Genomic DNA, 14,538 nt, shown 5'->3' on the forward strand with positions numbered 1-14,538 from the left:
ATCCGCGTGGCCAGGGGCGCCCGCCCACCTGCGCGCGGGAGGGGGTTTCCTGGATTGCCGAGGAGGGCCGGAGCCCCTCGGCTCCTTTCCTCTGGCGAAGTCTCCACAGACAGTAGGCTCCCCTAGTTATTACTCCGGACTCGTGGGAACCGCTCTCCCGACTCCAAGAGGGAAGATGGGCTTGCTTTGGTAAGGCAGATAATGTGGCGTGATACTAGTACAGCGTGAATTTAAATATGGCTGGAGACACCACCTTGCCAGTATTTTCTAACCTTTTCATTTTTCCGCTTCGGATGGGAATTTAGCTAGACGCCACTGGGAGTTGTCACTTGCATCTTTGATGAAGTTTCCTCTTTCTCCGCCCACGCTGCTCTTTTTGAGCCAGAAAGCTGCTATCGAGCGCCTCGACAGCTCCTGTAGCGCTGTCGGTCTCTCCTCCTGCTGAATACCCTCCTGAAATGTCCTCCCCACAACAAGCTCCGTTGCGAGGAGCGGGTTGGGGTAAAGGGTGAATGGGTGTGTGTTTGGGAAGCAGGACATTATCCAGACATTGGATGTACAGGAGTTAGTATTTTTAGATCATCAGTAAAATGTAGACTTTGAACTGAAAACAAGGCTTACAGTTGCATCAACCAAATCAATCGACAAATATTTATTGTACTTTCAGTGAGTAAAAGTCTATACAAATGGGTTCATGGCATATCACAGGGGGAGTAGAGAAAGTATGCTTATTTGCAGTAGGATTTTAAGTGTGTTACCCAATTATATTCCTGCATCATGGGCAAAATTAAATGGGCACACAAACCAGTTTATGTGATCTCAGTTTTGCAGTGTCATAGCATTTGGACAGGTATCAATGGGCAAAGAGTTGGCCTCTTCATGAAAATAATGTAAAAAAAAAAAAAGGAAAAAACTAAAAATGTTATTTTTCCTTCCTAATGAAAGTTACTCAACTGTTCTGGTTTTTATATACTTTATGAAATCAAGGTAATGTGCATTAAGCACAGCTTTGTTCAAGCAAGGTACTGCATAGGAGGCAAAAAAGCCTTTGAGCTTAGAATTACATCAAATAATCAGAAGACATTAACACTAATCTTGGATAAGTCAGTTCCTACTGTAGTATTGACTGCAGTATAGTTTGAAGAGCCAAAAAGTTAAGAAATCTTTCATTACTGACATACTGGGAGGCAAGCATAGGTTATTGTTGTAGTGTTTCCTTTCTTGTTTCTTCACCTTTATCTGTTTGAATTTTGAGTGTCTGCAGCTCTGGCTTTTGTGATCTCTACAAAATAGAAAGAGCTCTCTGGATTCTCTTAGGAAAAAACCAAAACAAAAAAAAGCCCCTTTAATCCACCCCCAATAAATTACTTTAAATTTGAGTCTTGTCTAGAAGTTAGCCTAGCAAGGTTTTGTGATTTCTTTTAATCTGAAAGGAAAAAAATTGCAAGGTACCCCAGTTCTGTACCAGGCCAGTTAAGCCATAGAGCATCCAGCAAGGGAGCAGTCTGAAGCTGCATTTTGCAAACCTGTTACCAGTGTCTTCATAAAACTATCAGTTCAATTTTTAGCAGAAACATCAGTTCATTTCTGCCATGCTGTTATTTTAGATTATAATTCTATTTAATAAAATGCCACTTAAAAGTATTGTTAGGTAAATAAAACTGATAATCGTAGATCAAAGAATTGAATAGGAACTTAGAACTCATCCACTCTCCCAGTCTTTTTAAGCAGCTTTTCTTGCTGTGTTTTTTTTTTTTCCCTTATCTGAGTTAAAAACCAAATTAAGTCAGCAGTTTCTAAGAAAGCAAATAATAAACTTCCTTTATTCCTTTGGTTTTTCTGTTTCCTTCAGTCCTTTTTAAAAGTTTTTGTCACATTTCCTTCCACCTAGACACTGGGTAGACACCAAATGAAAAGTCACGGTCCCTACCCTGGAGTAGCTCATAGTCTAGGAGGGCAGTTCTCTATATCCTCCCAACCTCACAATAAATAATATTCGCAAGCTCATCTTTCTTCCAGGGTGGAAGTGAAGATAAGGTAAACTGGGACTTACGCCCAGCTTCCAGACCCATCAGTTGCACCCCTATCTCAACAAAGTATATTGGAATATAAGTGGGCAGGAGTGACTTTGTAGAAGTAACCTACAATCCAGCCTAGTTTAAGAGGAGGGGGTAAGTAAATTGTTTTCAAACTTCAGTTCTTCCACTTCTATTAATGCAAATAAGTTACAACACATTTCAGCACTGATGAAAACGAACTGTGGTGGAGAATCTTGGGTCTCATGGGAAAACTCACTAGTTAGTTGTCAGATGCTTCCTCTTTAGTCCTTCAGATTCTAAGGGAGCTGTGTCTCCTCCTAGTCTTTTCTTCTTAAGGGCACAACAGTGTTCAGTTCAGTCACTCAGTCGTGTCTGACTCTTTGCCACCCCGTTGACTGCAGCATGCCAGGCTTCCCTGCCCATCACCAACTCCTGGAGCCTACTCACACTCATGTCCATCACGTTGGTGATGCCATCCAACCATCTCATCCTCTGTCGTGCCCTTCTTCTCCCACCTTCAATCTCTACCAGCATCAGGGTCTTTCCAAATGAGTTGGTTCTTGACATCAGGTGGCCAAAGTATTGGAGTTTCAGCTTCAGCATAAGTCCTTCCAATGAATATTCAGGACTCATTTCCTTTAGGATAGACTGGTTGGATCTCCTTGCAGTCTAAGGGACTCTCAAGAGTCTTCTCCAACACCACAGTTCAAAAGCATCAACTCTTCGACGCTTAGCTTTCTTTACAGTCAAACTCTCACATCCATACATGACTACTGGAAAAACCATAGCTTTGACTAGACAGACCTTTGTGGGTAGCGTCTCTGCTTTTTAATATGCTGTCTAAGTTGGTCATAGCTTTTTTTCCAAGGAGCAAGCGTCTTTTAATTTCATGGCTGCAGTCACCATCTGCAGTGATTTTGGAGCCTCCCAAAGTAAAGTCTCTCACTGTTTCCATTATTTCCCCATCAATTTGCTATGAAGTGATGGGACCAGACTCCATGATCTTAGTTTTCTGAATGTTGAGTTTTAAGCCAACTTTTTCATTTTCCTCTTTCACTTTCATCAAGAGGCTCTTTAGTTCTTCTTCACTTTCTGCCATAAAGGTGGTGTCATCTGCAAATCTGAGGTTACTGATATTTCCCCTGGCAATCTTGATTCCAGCTTGTGCTTCATCCAGCCTGGCATTTAGCATGATGTACTTTGGCCACCTCATGCGAAGAGTTGACTCATTGGAAAAGACCCTAATGCTGGGTAGGATTGGGGGCAGGAGGAGAAGGGGACGACAGAGGATGAGATGGCTGGATGGCATCACCGACTCGATGGACATGAGTTTGGGTAGACTCCGGGAGTTGGTGATGGACAGAGAGGCCTGGCATGCTGCAATTCATGGGGTAGCAAAGAGTCGGACACGACTGAGTGACTGAACTGAACTGAACTGACTCTGCATATAAGTTAAATAAGCAGGGTGACAATATGCAGCCTTGATGTACTCCTTTCCTGATTTGGCACCAGTCTGTTGTTCCATGTCCAGTTCTAACTGTTGCTTCTTGACCTGCATACAGATTTCTCAAGAGGCAAGTAAGATGGTCTGATTTTCCCCAGTTTGTTGCAGTCTAAGCCCTTGGCGTAGTCAGTATAGCAAAAGTAGATGTTTTTCTGGAACTCTTTTGCTTTTTCGATGATCCAGCGGATATTGGCAATTTGATCTCTGGTTCTTTTGCCTTTTCTAAAACCAGCTTGAACATCTGGAAGTTCATGGTTCACATACTGCTGAAGCCTGGCTTGGAGAATTTTGAGCATTACTTTGCTAGCATGTGAGATGAGTACAGTTGTGCGGTAGTTTGAACATTCTTTGGCATTGCTTTTCTTTGGAATTGGTATGAAAACTGACCTTTTCCAGTCCTGTGGCCAGTGCTGAGTTTTCCAAATTTGCTGGCATAGTGCGTGCAGCACTTCCACAGCATTATCTTTTAGGATTTGAAATAGCTCAATTGGAATTCCATCACCTCCACTAGCTTTGTTCGTAGTGATGCTTCCTAAAGCCCACTTGACTTCTCATTCCAGGATGTCTGGCTCTAGGTGAGTGATCACACCATCGTGGTTATCTGGATCATGAAGATCTTTTTTGTATAGTTCTTCTGTGTATTCTTTCCACCTCTTCTTAATACATTTTACACTATACTGTCAGGGAGATAGTACTCTTCCTTAGTGTCTATCTGTATACATGGTGGCCAGAACTAAAAACTTTAAGTACTGTGCTATTAATACAGCCTAATATTTCCTTAGTTGCAGTTACTTTGTAACTAATATATATTATTTGTTAAACAACAACTAGGTATTAGGCAGATTGACTCTGAGGACTCAGAAAACAAAGGAACCTACAATGTTGCTTTTAACATGGCCAAGCAGTGTGATAGGTGCTATAATTATATATATATATATATATACACACACACACACATATATGTGGTCCTAAAAGGGCTTTGTGAGGGGAGGGTATAACCTTAATCTGTGGAGGTTCACAGTCTTTTGAACTTGAATATATTTAGAGAAGTATTAAGAGGTGGTACTCTGTAAGTCCAGAAAAAAAAGGGTAGCATGGGGATGAGAGAACTTGGAGAAGGCAACCCTGGTGGGAGAAAGAGAATATGCAAAATCACAGAGGGAAGGAAGCCTTAGACTTTTTAGAGAAGAAAAATGTTTACAGGGGACAAAATCTGGATTGATAGAGGGAATGGCTAAAAGGAATGAGAAATAGGATAAAATCCTGAGGGACTGTGCTTCTCAATATCACCATTTTCTTACAGACAGTGGTGAGCCAAGGGAAGATGTGACAGATGCATTTTATTTATTTTTGGCTGCACAGCGTGCCATTCAGGATCTTAGTTCTCCTGCCGCCTGCAGTGGAAGTGCAGAGTCCCAACCACTGGACCACCTGGGAAGTCTCAAAGTAGATGCATTTGAGAAATAAATACATTCTTTACCAAAGGAATTGATAGTTTTGGGTGCCTTTGGGAAGGCAAACTGGGTAACTTGGAGTCAGGTTCAAAGTGCAAACTTTGCCCTATGTACTCTTTTATAACGTTTGGCTTTAAACCTCAAGCATGTATTAGAGTCGAAAAAAAATCAACTGTTAGAAAAAAACGTTTTTGACTCTGACATTTGTATGGAGGATAGATTGCAGAAGAGCAAGACAAAAGTGTGGTAAAACAAGAGACTTGCAATCATCTAGTGAAGAAATGATGACACAGGCACCATATATGTAAAGGAAAAACTCAAGGCCTATTTAGATATGAAATTAGCAAGGTACAGAGAGTTCACACTAACCTCCCAGGTTTCTGGAGAGGTTCATGGGAGGGTGGGGAATGGAGGTTCACCAGAAGTAATAAATTCTATCCATAACATCAAGGCATCTGAGAGACAGTCACAAAAGGTATCCAGAAATATACTGGTAATACAGGTCCACTAGCCCAAAGAAAGGTCAGTCTAGAGATACAGATTCGGTGTCTTCATCAAACAAATGGCAGAGTAGGGCAGGGAATTCGGGTGTGATCGCCCCAGGTTGTAGAGTTAAGGGACCCAAGGACAGGACACTTACTTAGAGAAAATGAATACTTAAGAAGATCCAGAAGCAATATGAGCCTATGAAATAGGAAAAAAATAGTCATAAAGTTAGACTTTCTCGAGGAAATTACAGTGATTAAAATTTGTTTGTGGATAATTGTCCCCCTGTTATCTAGGGTAGATGATTCCCAATTCCTGGTTTGAAATATTTTTAGGTTAAAATGTTTGCAACCCTCTCATGATGATGAATTTTAACCTTAAATCACCCGTGTTGAAATAGGCCCAGAGCTGTTTTCTAGAGAAAATCTCAGCACTGTTCACAAGGACCCCCTCGGTCTATCTGTAGGTAACTGTTTTTGCTTAGTCCTGGATGGGTTCCTTACTTTTACTAAGAAGATGTCAGCCCTGCCCACCGCTCAGCTGATTCAGAGTATCAGGCATGTGTATCTGTCCATGATCAGTAGCACAAAGAATAGTCATTCACCAAAACAATGTAACTCCAAACTCTTTGCTGCCCTGTTCTTATCAGTTAAGGGAAATAATGGCCTTGGATCATTGCATGAAGAGTAGGCTAATCACCTAAACTGTGCCCTTGGCTCAGGTGAGACTATCAGAGAGAGGAATCATTGGGCTGTTTCTGGTCACTGTTAAGATTTGTTTTTACTAAGTTTGGTAATAAAAGGAGTTGATGACATGTGGATGCCTTGCATAGGCTAATAATTGGGCTATTTGTAGTAGTAATTTGGTCTCCTTCAAAACAGTATTCTTGCAAAATTGATTCAGAATTTAAGTGGAAAGGCAGAGAAAGAGGACAGCTGGAGTGATGTCCCAGGAAACAAGGATCCTGTGGTTACCAGACCCTAACTTTTTAGACAGCAGTTCACAGACCAGCTAAGCATGCATTCTGTGGGGTGATGAGGATGTTTCATTTGCTTATAGCAGTATGGAGTCATGAATATTTATTTTTTAGACACCGAGTTATAATCCGATACACCTTCATTTCATTGCTCAGATTGTTCCAGCTTTGGTCATTGGGTGCCCTTTCAGTTGGCTCCTGTATCTCTTTGATATGCCTCCATCAATGTAGCTTTTATTACTTTTTTGTCACTTTCTGACACTACAAGCTGGTCAGTTTGTCCTGTTCTGGTCCTAGGATCAGTCATTTCTCGAAGGTGTCCTTGTTATTTTATTGGAGAGTGATATTAGAAACCAAAATTTGCTGTTTGGAGTATATTTGCTTCTAGAGTTTAGGTAAACTCCGGGAGTTGGTGATGGACAGGGAGGTCTGGCATGCTACAGTCCACAGGGTCGCAGAGTCGGACACAACTGAGTGACTGAACTGAACTGAGACCCTCTCAGCTGACAGAGCAAAGAAATATATGTGTGTATTCTAACTAATAAATATAACCATATCTCTATTTCTCTGTGTAGAATCACCCCTATCTATATTAAGCTAAACATAACTTCATACTGATCCATACAAACAATTCTAATTTGTTGCTGCATAGATTATTCTAGCCTTTCCCTTTGCTTATCTGTAAACTCCTGCTCCAATACTGAGAAACCTAGCTTTCATTTTCTAATATCCATTTACCTAATTGCTCAGTTTGAGTTTACATTTATGGAAGTATCAGAATTATTTGAAGGAGGAAAGAGGGCTGGACTCCATCCTAGGCCAGGCTGCGAACATTAGGCTACACACACGGTCACCCTCCCAATGGACTCTGAACTTTGTACCCAGTGTCTATAGAAATGGCATACCAATGGAAAACCAGACACGCCCCCCCCCCCCCCCCCCCCCCGATAAAACAGCCTTAGGACTTGGACTTGGACTCTCTGTTGCCTAAAAGAATATGCTAATTATCTCTGTAACAGAACAAAGTCATAAATTCTATTATGTTCATCAGGATATGACCACAGGCCTATTGATAAATGTCCACTATTTATCTAGTCTTATAACACATGAATGATGGAGTTATTGTGATTGTATTTACCCTTCCTTTGTTTATGTAAGTCTCAAGGAATTTGGGGTGGTAGGTTCAGACACGTACACATGAGGTATAAAAGATTTTCACAAATGCTGGTCGGGGTCCTTGGCTAAGAGAAGACTCTGCCTCAGGCCCGCCAGTGTAATAAACTGCACTCCACTACCTGCATTGTCCTTCTGAGTGAGTTTGTTTCCCAGAACGCGTGGCTACAGCATATTAACCGTACCCCTGTGGATAACAATTTTATCAATTTGCATCCAGTGCTTGTGTGCAGTTCCTTTTGTCTTTAGTTTTATAGGCTTCACTCATTTTCAAGTCTTAGCCCCTGGACCACCAGGGAAGTCCCTTCCAGATGGTAATTTTGAACTTTACCATTTCCTTAGATAATCATCTATTTCTTCCACCCTCTTCAGTGAGGTGGTTTCATATGTGTATAATACACATAGATTATGTTGTCACAATCTGCATTCCATCCTCAGGTCCCCCTATTAATTGCCTCCTATCCAGCCTGTTGGTGAGAGAGGAGTTCCCTCTCTAGGGCTATAGGAGTAGGCAAGCAACTCCTGACACAGGACAGACGATATCAACATCAGTCTGTGGTCACATACACTTGTAGCCATGGACACCACAATACCACTCAGGGCCACAGGGAAGTCACACTCAAGAAGAGAAGGAACAACCAGAGGCTATGGAAGGCAGATTTGTAGTACCAAGAGGGCACGGTGCCCCCAGTTCCTGTGAAGAATATGATTTAATTTGAATATTAAGAATATGGTTGAATAATTCCACAAGCTGGCAGGGAACTGAAACCCACTGCTCAGGGACTAGCACTGACTGTGCCTGGTCCCTTCAATAAGGAAAGCTAGAGATTTAGCTAAAGGAACTAATTTATGGAAAGACTGGGGAGAACATACAGTTAAGCCATTCTAGGCCCTCCCAGTTTTACCAGGTAATAAATAGGACTATTAAGGCAACAAATAATATTGAGCCTTAATATTAGGCCATATACTACAACTTCCCAAATAAATTTGCATACATTAAGATTCACTCTGGGACTTCCCTGGTGGTCCAGTGGTTAAGAATCTGCCTGCCAAGGCAGGAGACAGGTTCCATCCTTGAACTGGGAAGATCTCACCTGCTGCAGGGCAACTAAGCCCATGTGCCACAACTATTGAGCCCCTGCTCCAGAGCCCGGGAACTGCAACTCCTGAGCCTGTGTGCTGCAACTACTGAAGCCCGTGTGCCCTACAGCCTGTGCTCTGCAACAGGAGAAGCCACCATAAGCAGCAGCTCATGCATTGCAGTTACAGAGTGGCCCCCACTCTGCAACTAGAGAAAGCCTGTGCAGCAGCAAAGACCTAGCACAGCCAAAAAAGAAAAAGAATCTGCCTGCCAATGCAGGGGACACGGGTTCAATCCCTGCTCTGGAAAGATCCCATATGCAGCAGGACAACTAAGCCTGCGCACCTTAAAACCCATGCTCTGCAATGAGAGAACTGCCCCAGAATGAGAAGCCCATGCATCTCAATGAAGAGTAGCCCTGCTTTCTGCAACTGGAGAAAGTCGTGAGCAAGGAAGACCCAGCGTAGTCCATAAATATTTTTTTTAAAAAGGCTCACTCTGTGCTATAAATTTTTGAGGGTTTTAACAGTATCATGTATCCACTATTTTTTTTTGTATCCACTATTACCATATCACACAGATAGTTTCAGTACCCTAAAAATTGTCTTGTTGCTTCATTTAACCATTCTTTTTCTTGTCTCTATAATTTTGTCTTTTTCAGAATATCATATAATTGGACTCATATAGCAATGTAGTATTTTCAAACTGGCTCTTTCCCTTAGCAATTTCCACTAAGGTTCATCTGTATCTTTTTTTGTCACCCTTAAATGCTTTTGAAACAGGAAAATATAAACTATTTTAAAAATGTAAAGAATATTGGTCTCCATTTTAAAATATTTTCTTCAAATATTTTGAGATTTTTTAAATATTTATTTGGCTGCATCGAGGTCTTAGTTGTGGCACACGTGATCTTTCTTTGCAGCCCTTGGATTTCTCTCTAGTTGTGTCCCAGGGGCTTAGTTGCTCCAAGGCATGTGGGATCTTAGTTCCCAGACCAGGAATCAATCCTTCGTCCCCTGCATTGGAAGGCAGTTTCTTAACCACTGGACCACCAGGGAAGTCCCCAAATATTTTGAGATATTTTATACTTTCTAAAAGAATCTTAATATGGTAGAGATTTACTAAGTTACGTTAAATGTATTGAGGATATACTCTAAAGAACTGAGCTTTTATATAGCTTTGGTGGATTCTTTAATAACTAATGAATTACCTAAGAGTTAAAGACCTGATTATTTTTTAGTAAGAAATATTATTTCTTACATGTGATTATTATGTGAAATTACTAATTCTCATATTATTTATATCTTATTTCTCTTAGGTAAAATGAAATACAATTAAACTCAAGTACATCATGAAATATATAGTGTTTAATTTAAAAAATTAAGTTGATTTTATTTGGGATTGGGAGTTTTTTATATTAGGAATTTGTTCTAACTTGAGTAACCCCATGGACTGTAGTCGGCCTGGCTCTGCTTCTCCAGACAAGAATACTGGAGTAGGTAGCCATTCCCTTCTCCAGGGGATCTTCCTGAATCAGGGATCGAACCCAGGTCTCCACTGCAGGCAGATTCTTTACCGTCTGACCCATCAGAGAAGCCCTAACTCTAGTATTTTTTTTTTTAATTGAAATGCTTCTAGATTACTTGACTCTGAAATTTAAACATGGAGAATGCTCTAAGTGACTTATTGGATTATGTACATTATAGTTGACCTTTACAAAAGGCTTTCCAGAAGCTTTCCCTGGACCCCCTTCTGCTGCTGCTGCTAAGTCACTTCAGTCGTGTCCGACTCTGTGCGACCCCATAGATGGCAGCCCACCAGGCTCCCCGGTCCCTGGGATTCTCCAGGCAAGAACACTGGAGTGGGTTGCCATTTCCTTCTCCAGTGCATGAAAGTGAAAAGTGAAACTGAAGTCACTCAGTCGAGTCCGACTCTGTGCGACCCCATGGACTGCAGCCTCCCAGGCTCTTCCGTCCATGGGGTTTTCCAGGCAAGAGTACTGGAGTGGGGTGCCATTGCCTTCCCCGAACCCCCTTCAGGCAGCTTCAAAACATTGTTAGGCAAGGCACATCCTCAGGAATGACTTCTCCAGCATCATGCCTCTCTGGTGGCTTCCCAGCAAGTCCCAGAAACAAAACATTTCAACATCCAGTGAATTATGCTGCACCTTCTCCAACATCTGGCTCTCAACTCCGGCAGCGGGGGAGGCCTCTTCCTTGGGTGCTCTATCTCACTCTAGCGGAAGTGGCTGCTGCTTCTTTCCGCTCTTCCTAGAGAGTTCACTTCAGTTTTTCCTTACCAGTCCCTTATTACCTTAATCCCTTAATCTTTTCCTGTTCAGGTTTACTGTGTGACTTCTGTCTCATTGAACCATCACTGATATACCAGCTATTTTAATTGGATGCTTGTATTTTTATTCACTATGTGTTATTTCTGGTATTTACATATATAATTACCATGTTTTGAGCAATAACTGGGTTTTATTTTGCAAATACTAAATTTCTGTCTACGCTTGCATCTACAACTAAATTTTAGAAGTGATCTAAATGCCAAGTAACTGAAAAATACCAGAAGGCACAGTGTGATAAAATCTGCCTAGAGTTCACCTATGCAGGTTTGAAGAGCTGTCTCTGAAGAATATGAGATTTATTAAGAATTTAAAACTGTTCAAAAATTTTAAACTATTGAGGATTTTACTCCATAGTATATTCTCATAGGACTTTTTTGGGGGGGAGAGGAGCAATCAGAAAAGGGCAGATTTGCTCTAAGATGACCAGAAAATGGCTTGCTATTACCTTTAAAGAAAATTCAGTGCTAAAGTCATGTATGTGAATGGTATCTTAGATCTCTGTACTATATGATGTATGATTAGCACTGTTTCCACATCTAGGCTATAGATGAATTAGGTTTCTATTAATAAAGACAAATTTCTACAAAAGGAACCTTACATTGTACAATGTAATAATTAAAGCAGTGCATTCCAACACTCACTGTTGTCAGACTCCTTACCAAAGGAAAAAATATATATATCTACGATAAATCTCTGTGCCTTAGTTTGTTCCTCTCTAAAATAAGGAAATTTAATTACACCATCTCAAGCCTCTTCCAACTCTAAACGCAGAGCACCACGCTGTGCTCCCTCCTAGGAGTATGTTCCCAGAGGCTTCTCTCCAGAGTCATCCCTAATTGGACAGTACTTCCCTCTGAGGCTTCCTGCTTCCTGTCTCTCCTGCCCTGGGGAGCTACTTCTCTGAGGGCTGCTCCCCTGCAACACAGGGACCATGAACAGTTTCTGCTCTGTGCCCTTTCAACTCTGAGCTGGATGAACCATTTACTGACAAGCCTTCCCTCCTCCCATTTGCCCAAGATGGTGGTGTTTCTGAAACAGTACCATTTCTCACCTGGTGTCCATTTGCTTCCTCCTCGGTCACCTCTTCCACCTGCTCTAACGTAAAGGAGCTGGACCTGTCTCCAACACCTTGTTTATCAGTTAGAAAAAAAATTTTTTTTGGTCACACTGGGTGTCTTTGTTGCGGTGCATGGGCTTCTTATTATGGTAGCTTCTCGTAGAGCACAGGCTGTAGGGCTTACGGGCTTTTGTTGCTTGCAGCATGTGTAATCTTCCCAGACTAGGGATCAAACCCATGTCCTCTGCATTGGCAAGCGAATGCCTATTCGCTGCATCACCAGTAAAGTCCTCTGTTTTTTTTTTTTTTTTTTTAATATTTATTTATTTATTTGGCTGTGCCAGGTGTTAGTTGCAGCATGTGGGATCTTTAGTTGCAGCACATGGGATCTAGTTCCCCGAACAGGGATCAAACCTAGGCCCCCTGCATTGGGAGCCTGGAGTCTTAGCCACTGGACCACCACGGGAGTCCCCTCTTGTTTTTTCTAAAAAGATCTTTCCCCTGAAGGACTTGATTATCTCCACATGGTAACTCTATATAGAGTTCAGATCATTTTAAACATTTCTGAGGGCAAATCACACACCTTCTACATGTGCTAGATCTTTTACAGAACTATACAAATCTAACATTGTAAGATTAAGGCTGTGAATACCCTGGCAGTTCAATGGTTAGGGCTCTCAGTGGGCTGGAAAAGTATCAAATCAGATAAAGAAAAGATGCTTGCTCCTTGGAAGGAAAGCTACAACAAACCTAGACAGCATATTAAAAAGCAAACACATCAGTTTGCTGATAAAGGTCTGCATAGTCAAAAGCTATGGTTCTTCCAGTAGTATTGGATGCCTTCTTCCAGTATGGATGCCTCTTCCCTCGTAGCTCAGTCAGTAGAGAATCAGCCTGCAATGCAGGAGACTCAGGTTCAAACCCTTGGTTGGGAAGATCCCCCGGAGAAGGACTGGCAACCCACTCCAGTATTCTTGCCTGGAGAACCCCATGGACCAGAGGAGCCTAACAGGTTGTAGTCTACAGGGTTAAGAGTCGGACATGACTTAGCAACTGCACCACCACCATGTACGGAAGTGAGCTGGACCATAAAGGCGGCTGAGCGCTGAAGAACTGATGCTTTCGAACTGTGGTGCTGAAAAAGACTCCTGACAGTCCCTTGGACTGCAAGATCAAACCAGTCAATCCTAAAGGAAATCAACCCTGTATATTCATTGGCAGGACTGATGCTGAAGCTGGAATACTTTGGCCACCTTATGCTAAGAGCCAATTCACCAGAAAAGACCCTGATGATGGGCAAGATTGAGGGCATAAGTGGGTGACAGAGGATGAGATGATTGGATGACATCATCCACTCAATGGACATGAATTTGAGCAAACTGGGAGATGGTTAAGGACAGGGAAGCCTGGAGTGCTACAATCCATCGGGTCGCAGAGTTGTTCAGGACTTAGTGACTCAACAACAGACACACTCAGTGGGTAAAGAATCCACCTACAATGCAGGAGTCACAGGCAACTTAGGTTCGATCCCTGGGTTGGGAAGATGTCCTAGAGAAGGAAACGGCAACCTACTAAAGTATTCTAGCCTGGAGAATCCCATGGACACAGGAACCTGGAGGGCTACAGTCCAATGGGTTTCAAAGCATCAGACACAATGGAGTAACTAAGCATGGAGACAGACACACACACACACATGAAATGTATCCAAGAACCAGGTCACAGTTTTTTAAAATTGTAGTTGGAAGAGGAAATGGCAATCCACTCTGGTATTCTTGCCTGGAATATCCATGGACAGAAGAGTCTGGTGGGCTACAGTCCATGGGATCGCAGAGTCGAACACGACTGAGCAGCCAACACTAGAGCTGTTCTACAATGTTAATTTCTGCTGTAGAGCAAAGTGATTCAATTATACATATGTACCTTTTATATTCTTTTCCACTATGGTTTATTAGAGGATATTGAATACAGGTCCCCATCCTATACAGTAGGATCTTATTGTTTATCTGCTCTCCCTCTCTCCTGAGTGGCTCACATATTGTCACAGCTTTTAGAATTCTCAGCCACATCAGTCTAAGGGAAAAATTTTGTAAAGAAATTTGAGTTGTTAAGTATTCAATCCAACCTTCTCAGAATAGTTTTACTACTTTCTCGTTCTAAACCTAGGAAACTTCCAAGTTGTTGAGGCCAGGAATGTGGGAATTTTTCCTGTGGACCTGATTTGAGCCACTCAGGAGTGAGGGAGAGCATGGGATCCTGCCCGTGCGGCCCTCAGAAGTAGAGAAAAACCTCAGGAGAAAGAGGAAATGCCACTCCCCCCTCTTGTCTACTCTTTAACCGCACTGAGTGAAACTGCAGCTCACAAGCCCCTGATCTCAGGGAGAAAGCTGACATCAGAGGGATCATGCCCCTTCTCCAATG

This window comes from Giraffa tippelskirchi, chromosome 8 (assembly GCF_054371585.1).
Source record: "Giraffa tippelskirchi isolate mGirTip1 chromosome 8, T2T-mGirTip1v1.2.pri, whole genome shotgun sequence".
Classification (NCBI taxonomy): Eukaryota; Metazoa; Chordata; class Mammalia; order Artiodactyla; family Giraffidae; genus Giraffa; species Giraffa tippelskirchi.